The following is an 11094-nucleotide window of genomic DNA, read 5'->3' on the forward strand; positions in this document are numbered from 1 at the left end:
AGAATAATGTTGTTGTTTTTTGTCCTTGATATTCAAATTACATTCTAAAATGTGTGAGAATAATGTGGAAATTGCCTGACTAAATAGTTTGAATGCATGCATGGCGATTTTTCTGTAGCCCATGTGGTAACTTCAAGTTCAAGTTGGGTACTTCAAGCCCCTTGTATTGTTTAGAATTGCAGGTGTAACATGGAAAACAACATTTATTTGTCATGTTATTTCATTACCTGATCATATTGTGAATAATCCCACTAGGCTACAGTATATAATTTGTTGTCTTTATATCCAGAATAATTAATAGTAAGAGCGTTGGGTGTTGCGCAATAGTCTATCCTACACACGGCCGGCCCACTCACATTAGGCAGGATTAGGCAGCCGCCTATGGTGCCAGATTGACGAGGGTGGCATTTTCTGAGCTAAACTGACCAAGACGCACCTCCAACTACAACACACAAAACCTCACATAATTATGCCCAAAAAGAATGACAATATCTCTCAACCAGTGGCATATGGGCTTTTTAGGTGAGTGCTGATGCTGCCCTTTCATAAGCAGTGCCCACTTTGTCAAAGGCAGGGGCGCAAAATATTTTGCTTGTCCATTCCCAGCGCGCCTCTCCAGGGTGCTGTTGGAGAGATGCATCTCTGCAGCTCTCCACCAACGTTCCATCAAAAAAATTATCTAACATAACTCATGTAGCAGATATAGGATATGTGGCCTTTTCTGTAGCCTACAGGCTGGAGATAAAATGTATGACAATGTAATGAGATGGACACGTTTTACATCATGCAGGTTTCTCTGATCAAATAGCTTAACCTAAATGGCAATCAATCAAATAAAAAATTAGCTGACATGTTAACAAACAACATATCCTAAAAATAGGACAGGTCAAAGTAAAATTGACAACATGGAATGGACAATCACAACTGTTGTCCAGGAGTTTCACTCCATTGTCATGATCAGTGGTTTCAAGTTTGTATCCCTACATTTTTTGACAAGCTGATCATAGCGAAAAAATAAAATACTTGCTGTGTAAACACATTGCAAATAGGCTTGCGATAACTCCTGATAAAGTTGGGTAGCTGATATTCAAAGCTTAAATAGCCGAATTGATTAGTCACAGGAATCTAATAAAGACTAATAAAGCCATTGCAATGGCCTGTTTTACAAAGGTGGGCCTAGCACATGGATGGGCATTCATAAAATTCTATTGTGGGCCGACATGGTAGGCTACACCCCAGTACCATGAGCCGACGTCTTGTGGACGTCTTTTTTTGGTCCTGTCCGGAAGTCATTTTTTGGTGTTTTACAAACGGTAGGCTTACCAAACCACATAGATGGGCATTCATAGAATTTCAATTAAATTTCAGGCAACACTGTAGGCTACACCTCAGAAAGCAAGGACCGATGCCAATGCCTTTTGGACGTCTTTTATTGGTGCAGTTCCAGACCGGCCTTGATTTCCACATCTTCGGACATTGGTTTTCTGTCCAGTCCGGACCAAATCTGAACCAATCATAGACGTCTATAAATGACTTATTTTCAACTTTCATTCAGAACAAAAAATTAGCCTGATTTCAACATCCGGAAAATACATATTTTAAACTTCTGTAAAATACATATTTTCAACATCAGGAGAATAAGTATTTTCAACTTTCATTCAGTACCTAAATTGAACCTAAATTCAATGTCTGGAAAATAGGTATTTTAATGGCGGCAGAACGGCAAGGACCGGCCTTGTCTACACAATTGCCCGCAGTAGACTCCAATCCGAGGCATAAAAACATGAACACATTACCTTGAGGCTTTCTCTGTTAAATCTGACGAGACCCTGCTGTAAATCAAGGAGACAACAACAGATGATCATCATCAATTCGCTACGGATATTAGATCCAACATGGATCCAGGCACAACTGTCTTCGCTGACATAACAAATGAGACACCAAAATATTCTGGACATTCCTTGCGTACACCTTTTTTCCAGCACTTGGGCTGTTGTTGCATTGCATGCACTATCACAACAGCTGTTCATCACTTGGCTTTCATTCGGAAAATTCCTTCTTGGATCAGATGATGATGTGAAAATATCACAGCATAATTTAACAGCTTCACACCAAATGTGCATCCAACAAGTATTATGCATAATTATTGAAGAACCACATTAATGACACTATCGATTTAGGTTTTAAGTACCAAGATAAGGTGACTCTTTCGGTTAGAAGCTTAGATGTTTCAGTTTCATTTATTGTTTTGGATTTGTATGCCCATGAAAATTGTTTTCATCACTTAACAGAAGGAGACAAAATGTTATGTAGTTACACTGCATTTCTGAGCTCTCTATACAAAAAAAAACTGTCTGACAGCTAGATCCAGGATTCTTACAGGGTACAAGTTCAATGTCTAATTTAACTGATTCATGCTTAGTATATGATATAAAGACCATTTAAACTGCCATAAATGCAAGGACAGAAGGTAATGTGTTGTCACACGATTTTGGACAAATCGTCAAGACACCAACCATGATAAAAGGTTAAACATAGGTTTCAAATGAACTCGCGAATTGTATTGAATGTAGCTATGATCCCCCCTTATATCGTAATGCAATGACATTAAGAAAATTGGCAGATTATTATCAATGACTTATCAACAGCTGTAACAAGTTGTCCAGTGTAGGAAATCCTCACTGGTACCCTAGTTTATAGAAAGACCCACATACTCAATTCTCTCCAGGCCCAGTCACCCCACCCCAATGTCTGTGGCTTAGGTGTGCTAGTGGTCATTGTCTTCCAGATTTGTTTGGCATCATATGACTTTCAAATGCTCTTATATTTTTAACAACGGTATATCCTTTAGGGCTTGAATTTGTGCCACTCATTATAATACATCTAGGTAATGAATGCATGATTCATGCATGGTAGAATAGACCATTTTGTTGACTGTAAGTAATTTGCTTGTTCTCTTTGTCTCTGATCAACATGTTGTCAAAACGACAAGCATGTGGCTTCATCCTCACATTCCCTAAAGCACCTCTTCAACATGTGCTGTAATTTCCCTTCTAACCAGGCCTTCTCAACATTACCCTACACTACAGTACGCAACCTCTCATTTTTCACTTCTCCCATCGAAGTAAATCACCTCAAAATACCTTCTTACCTTAAAATCCTTTCCATTGGTTTCCTCTTGAGTCTTTCAGAGGAGAATGAAATTCCTATTTGATTAAAGTTTGACCAGGAATGACAGTATTGTCTTATATAATCGCGGTGAGTGTGATAATGTGGACTTTTGAAGGGCTAGCCATGCTATGGTAGTGTGTTGGAGTGAAATTACACTTGGCAGCCATGTCACATTTCCCAAAAAGCACCCTGTGATTCTCTGACAATAAGTGTGCTCCTGAGATATTAGATCCTTTTCCTTCTTCCTCATTCTTAATTATTAGGAGGAAGCTCCGGTCAATGTAATTTTCTGACAGAACTGGCAGCATTACTCTCTAGCAGGGAATCTGCAGTAAATCAAGGAGAAATCCCTCCCAGCTCTCCACCTCCCAGGAGCTATCTTTTCTCCCATTAGGATGCATGGCGAGGTTCCCGAACCTTCTAAATCCCAAGGAACCGCTGCCCTGCCCCGCACTGCTGTCACTTTTTACCATTCGACCCCTGATGAGATCATCCTCTGCAGTTTGCTTCCCTGTGAGGCCCCTTGGCACCCGGCTGTGTGTGATGTGTGTGTGATGTGTGCTGCGTCTGGGGTCCAGGCAGGCGGCTCCTCTAATCATCCCTGACACCAGGGGCCCCACACCACCTCGGCCCCCACCGCCCCACCCCGGCCCATCCTGCCCAGGTAACTCCAAACACACTGTCCTCTTCCATCCTCTGCCCAATTGGTCTGACTGACGGATCAGCCACTCAGGGGCCACAAACAGCCCCAATCACTCTGATGGAAAATGGCTTCCAGAGCTGCATGTGCCAAAGGAATTAGTTCCCACCGAGAGCACACCCAGAGGTCAGGTAAAATTGGTGAGGCTGAGAGGTGGTCATCCTGTGCCATACACCCCCATACACCCCCCCCAGCCCCCCCCAGCCCACCCCCCCTCCTCTCCCATCATCCCTCCTTTACAGGAAGAGGAAGTCAGGGGTCTAGCCTGAACAAACTCAGGATGCTGAGGAGCGTGGGGCTTCAGAGCTTTGCTTCCACTGAGAATCAAGTCACTCCTGATGATGGGCTGTAGTTAGGGAGTTGGGTTTCACTCTGAAGTGGATCCTTATTGAACAGATCATCCCAAAGGGAAGCAGGACGACTCTGCACTGCAACACACTGCACTAACACTTGAGGAATTTTACATACATTTTTTGTAATCATTTTGTGAAAGAAATAATTCAAATACTGTATATGCTAGAAAGCTAACATATAATGACTGCCCTGAATGTTTAAGTTCAGTACCGCTTAAATATTTTCCCTGGAGAGCAGTGTAGCAGACTCAAGGCAACATCAGTCACATTACAGACAAGCTCTCCCTTTGATGTAATAACAGTTCAGCTCATTGCTCTTCTGAAACGCTACAGCTGTTCTCCCTTCATGGCTTAATGTTATAGCCTCTTGTGTGCCTCAAGTTACTGTATATACATGTCCTCTGTAGCCTATATTCTAAAAAGATATAAAGGCCCACTAGCCATGCTCATTAAACTGCTAAATCATCACCCTGCTAAAGTGCAAAATCATCACTCCTGCCAAAAAAGAATTGTTATTTGCAGAAGAAGTCAGTGAACTTTGTTTTTCGCAGCGAAAATCATTTTCTAATTGAAATGCCTAACACCTGAGGTGACTCCGCCCCTAGAGAGATTTGATTGGCTGCTCAGGGCTTCCCCTGTCTTCCCCTCTATCATCCCTGGCCTCTGTGTTCTGTCTGTTGAAGATCATACTGATGGAGAATGATGTATTGTTTGTTTTAGTTTGGGGCGAGAACATATTTCATACTATAAAGGTGACAGGCCAGGGTGAGTTATGTGTCGTGAGGGGAGGAAACGTGGGCCTTTAAACCTTTTTAAGTGATTCCCTCACTGTGCTGCTGGCCTCAGGCAAGGCTTGTTTGAACACACCATACAGGGGTAAAGTAAAGACGTGGAAATGAAGTGATTTGTGTGCGTGGTGTATGGGGCCATGTTGCCGTACCTTAACTTGCACACCCAAATTGAATTGAATCAAACACTTAACATGTCGTTCTAGTGCATTACAGTCAAGCTAATAGATGTATCCACTATCGTGCCATTTTATCTGGGAAGTTATAATAAAACTATTGGAAAAAAAACAGATTTCTTCAAATACCTTAATATTATATTGTCAGTAATTGCTCGTTCTACAGTGATGACCCAAATAAACCCACACATGTTAAAGTAATTATACAATAATTTATAGTCACATTATCAAGTCACCTGCTACAACCTGACCATATTGTGAGAGCTGCCTCGAGATATGAGTCTGGGTTAAACTAGCAGATGTCACTTGCGTAACAGCGTAACAACAATAGCTTATTTACTAGCTGTATGCTGCATGTGAGTACAGTAGCTTATTTACTAATTGAACACGTCGTCTGGTGAATAACCCCATTGTGCTACCAGGCTCATTGGACAGCCTGGTAAAAAAAATAATCATCCATCATGCACATTGGACTGGGAGAATAATGTGATGCTAGAGGATTCGGAACAATTGTGTGCAGTATGGGCTCTCATGCACTCCCAGGGCCAGGCTGTGCTGTCTGCTGGCTGAGGATCTTGTGCCTGTCTTGGAGCCTCTCCAGAGAGGCCTGTATGAAGAAGAGGTCCAGTGATTATAGCAGGAGCCATGAGGAGTCATTCTCACTTGTGGCCCATCAGCTCTGGAATACTCTACCTGCACATGTCAAGGAGGCAGCTTAAATATCCTCATTTAAAAAACAACTAAATACCTATCCTATTCAAGCTAGCTTAATGTTTACATTGTACATGGAGCTACACTATATATACAAAAGTATGTGGACACCCCTTCAAATTTGTGGATTCATTTCAACCACACCCGTTGCTGACAGGTGTATAAAATCAAGCACACCCATGCAATCTCCATAGACAAACATTGGCAGTAGAATGGCCTCAACGTGGCACCCTCATAGGATGCCATCTTTCCAACAAGTCAGTTCGTCAAGTTTCTGCCCTGCTAGAGCTTCCCCGGTCAACTGTAAGTGCTGTTATTGTGAAGTGGAAACATCTAGGAGCAACAACGTCTCAGCCGCAAAGTGGTAGGCCACACAAGCTCACAGAATGGGACCGCCGAGTGCTGAAGCACGTAGCATGTAAAAATCATCTGTCCTTGGTTGCAACACTCACTACCGAGTTCCAAACTGCCTCTGGAAGCAACGTCAGCAGAACTGAACTGTTCATCGGGAGCTTCATGAAATGGGTTTCCATGGCCGAGCAGCTGCACACAAGCTTAAGATCACCATGTGTAATGCCAAGCGTTGGCTGGATTGGTGTAAAGCTCGCCGCCATTGGACTCTGGAGTAGTGGAAATGCTTCTCTGGAGTGATGAATCACGCTTCACCATCTGGCAGTACGATGGACAAATCTGGGTTTGGTGGATGCCAGGAGAATGCTAACTGCCCGAATGCATAGTGCCAACTGTAAAGTTTGATGGAGGAGGAAAATGGTCTGGGGCTGTTTTTCATGGTTCGGGTTAGGCCCCTTAGTTCCAGTGAAGGGAAATCTTAACGCTACAGCATACAATGACATTCTAGACGATTCTGCGCTTCCAACTTTGTGGCAAAAGTTTGGGGAAGGCCATTTCCTGTTTCAGCATGACAATACCCCCGTGCACAAAGTGAGGTCCATACGGAAATGGTTTGTCTAGATCTGTGTGGAAGAACTTGACTGGCCTGAACAGAGCGCTGACCTCAACCCCATCGAACACCTTTGGGATGAATTGAAACGCCGACTGCGAGCCAGGCCTAATCGCCCAACATCAGTGCTCGAGCTCACTAATGCTCTTGTGGTTGAATTTAAGCAAGTCCCCTCAGCAATGTTCCAACATCTAGTGGAAATTCTTCCCAGAAGAGTGGAGGCTGTTATAGCAGCAAAGGGGGGACCAACTCCACATTAGTGCCCATGATTTTAGAATGAGATTTTCGACGAGCAGGTGTCCACATACTTTTGGTCATGTAGTGTAGTACACAAGCATTTTTCTGCACCTTTTATACCTGCTGTAAACTGTCTATGTGATTAATACAATTTTATTTGATTGCTTAATCTGCTTAAAGTATATATTTTACATTAGTTATGTTTTGATCTATTGTGATTGTTTTTTCTACTTTTTTATGTATTGTTTCTGTTTTTGTTTTGTTTTCTACTGTATGCGTATTGAGAGTGGGAAATGTGCCCTTCAAATTAAATATTATGATTAATATTACTATAGTCATGTCCCAACCATGGCAGACAGTGCCCTCACCCCAAAAAACCAAACAGGAACCATACGTCACCCCTTCATTCTTACACCCTCTCCTTTGGAACATTTAGAAGCCCTGTGGTCTTGGTGTGGGGAGATGGGTCTGGATGTCATTGGATGTCACTGGATGTGAGTATGTGGATGTGAAAGTGCTGTCTCTCTGTCTCTCTGTCTCTATGTCTCTATGTCTCTCTGTCTCTCTGTCTCTCTCTCTCTCTCTGTCTCTCTCTCTCTCTCTGTCTCTCTGTCTCTCTGTCTCTCTGTCTCGCTCTCTCTCTGTCTCTCTCTCTCTCTGTCTCTCTGTCTCTCTGCCTCTCTGTCTCTCTGTCTCTCTGTCTCTCTGCTCTCTCTCTCTCTCTCTCTCTCTCTCTCTCTCTCTCTCTGTCTCTCTGTCTCTCTGTCTCTCTGTCTCTCTGTCTCTCTCTCTCTCTGTCTCTCTGTCTCTCTCTGTCTCCCTGTCTCCCTGTCTCTCTGTCTCTCTGTGTACCGTGGAGGGAGCCACGTGAGTGAGCCAGCCGTTCTTCAGCATGTGTGTGGAGTGGAGCGGCACGATTCTCCCCTCCTCTCCTCTAGCCTCCTCTGGCCTGGGCTCTGCTCTCTGTTTCCTTCACCTCATCACCCCTCTCTCTCTCTCTCTCTCATCGGTACCACCACGCGGAGGGAAGGAAGCGGAGGGAGCATCGCAGCTTGCTTTATTTAGAGGACAGAGGTTCAGAGTTGAAAGGGAAGTGGGTGTGTGGTGGGGGAGGAGGAGGGAGGAGGGGTGATGTGTGAGCAGGGGAGTGTGTGGTGTGGCCTGGCAGAGAGGGATGGGACCACATTTCTTTAATAGCACGTTATGTTTGACATGGGGGCTGGCTGAGGTAAGAGGAGGAAGTTTGGCTGACACACACACACACACACATATCCCCCTGAAGTGTGCCCCTGCGTGTCAGCCGAGTGGCGCTGTGCTTTGATCTCAGCTTCGCGGGTCAGTCTCCGAGCTGGTTAGAAAAATGGCGCCCCTCCCCCTCTCTCTCTCTCTCTCTCTCTCTCTCTCTCTCTCTCTCTCTCTCTCTCTCCAGCCTTATGCCTCTCAGGGTGTTTAGGTTCTGGAGGGATCCCAATTTCCTCTACTAATCATGACATCATCCTGCCTGAATAGGTTAAAAATGTTGCCAGGATATGCCTCGCTTCCTTACTCCATCAGGGCCCAAATTAGACACATTACATGCTGCCCCGGTGTGAGATAACATTAACCACATTTACTTGCTGAAAACAATAATAGTGGTGTAAATGTGTCAGGAATGCATGTTCATGTTGTTTGGAGAAGAGTGTGTGTGTGTTTGTGTGTGTGTGTGTGTGTGTGTGTGTGTGTGTGTGTGTGTGTGTGTGTGTGTGTGTGTGTGTGTGTGTGTGTGTGTGTGTGTGTGTGTGTGTGTGTGTGTGTGTGTGTGTGTGTGTGTGTGTGTGTGTGTGTGTGTGTGTGTGTGTGTGTGTGTGTGTGTGTGTGTTCCTGCGTGCCTGTGCACATGTGTATGCCTGTGTGTCATATGTAGCCACACACTAGTATGCCCCATATGGTGGGATCAGAATGTGAGGTAATTCAATAGTGTAGAATAAGTTGAGTTGAGCAGCTCCCCCATCACGGTCATGATTAAAGACTTTGACTGATTAGAGGTGAAGAGTGGCCATGGCCTCCTCGGCTTGTCAATAACAGTTAGACTCACCTCCATGCTTCTCCGACCGGCCTGTTTCTCTCTGTCCCCACCACCCACTAACCATTCTCCAGCTAAAACAAAAGGCATAGCTGTCATTCATTTCACAATTTATAGTTATTATGCATATCAATATTTCATCATTTATACTCATGTTAAATACAGTATTTTCTAAATGTAATTGACTTTTTATGAATGTTAAGCTTTTTTAGATCATTTCCTGATAAGACTATGTCTTATATCCCTGATACAGATACAGTTGACTCCTGATAAATACAAGGTCTCTTGTCATAAATGCCTGTATGAAACCGGAGCATGCAGTTATCTAGAGCAAGTGAAACGTACATGATATACTGTATTTGATTTAGGACTGTTGGTCTGTACTTGCATAACAAAGACATGATGACATGATAAAGAAATACTTAGAAATGATACATACCAATCATCGTAACATACGTAGACTCTACATGTTCTTCTACTATTTTATCTAGAGATGTCGCATGAAAAGTTATATGTGTATGTATGGAGGAGTGGGATGAACAAAGGTGCATCCATAAAACAGAGATTCTCAGCTCAAACTACCATATGTTTTCCATAAAATCATAATTTTTATGACAGGGGTGTTGCTTCGAGATCTCTGAGGCAGTATCTGTATTTCCTCCCTGAACACACATGATCCCCCAGGCCTGAAAAGACAGCATGACATAGCAGCAGTATTCTCGAAAACCCTAGGCAATACAGTGTATAGGGTCTGGTTTCAATGATGGACTCTTTTGGCATAGAGGAACTACCTCACTGCCTTCATCACTACTTTATCAGCTTGAATCAAATGCTAAATACCCAGCTAGCACATTTTGTTCCTTGGAAGTTGTGGGAACGTACGTTTTTGTTTCCCATTAGTTCTGGGGACAAAGCCATAAGGTTCCTGACAGGTAAAACTGTTGTTTTTCAAACGTTCTGAGAACAGAAGTGAAAATGTTGCCTGTTCTAGGAACGTTACATTTTGGGTTGCAGGGAGGTTCTGAGAACGTTTTACTATGGTTCCCTGAAAGTTTTCCTGGGAGGTTTTATTAATGTTCTGAGAAAGAAAATTTGAAGGTAATTAAATAAAGTCTGAGACTTTTAATAACACTGCTAGCTTAGGTTAAATGTTTTGAACAAGCACAGACAGGACACATGGAAATTAATTTGCTTAGGCATTAAACATGCAAAAACATCTCCTGCACCATTCCCAGAACATTGTGGGAAGGTTGCATGCAAAATAACCATAGGACAACCACACTCTCACCAAGCTCTAAGAAACATATGGTTCTCAGAGCGTTATGTGCTAGCAAGGTAGTAGCTAGCAAGATGGAGATCACAGAGGTTATTTTTAATGAGTGCATTTCGCAAGTGGCTAGTTTGAATTAACTACCTTAACTAAAACCACTGCAAAGGTTTTGCCTGCAAACTTAGGTTTTGAATGGGTCCCCATATTTTTTTATCGACATAGGCAGTGATGTAGTTCCTCTATGCCAAAAGAGTCCATCATTGAGACCAGACCCTAGTGACTGTGTTGCCTAGGGTCGGGTTTTCAAGGCTATAGCAGAAGCAGCTAAAGAGAGGAAAGTTCAGGCTTGTTCTGCCAAACTACATGGGGAGAATCCAGTCCAGTTCCTTTTTGTAGTTCTGATGTTTTGTGTGAGGAGAAAGCATGTTTGACAACAGGAATGAATGAATTGAACAGAATTGGAACTAAATGAAAGCGTAATTATATTTGAACATTTATGGTTGTGGTTTGTTTGATATTGAGTACTAGTCGATCCCAATGCGGGCCCTTGAGTTGTGTGACTTGGCAATATATTATTTCACAAAATGACATTGTTTTGTTTCTTGAGGTATAATTATGGACAGCATTTAGAATGCAGCTCATGTTGATATACTATATTCCCTCTT

The sequence above is a fragment of the Coregonus clupeaformis genome, chromosome 15, assembly GCF_020615455.1.
Source record: "Coregonus clupeaformis isolate EN_2021a chromosome 15, ASM2061545v1, whole genome shotgun sequence".
NCBI lineage: Eukaryota > Metazoa > Chordata > Actinopteri > Salmoniformes > Salmonidae > Coregonus > Coregonus clupeaformis.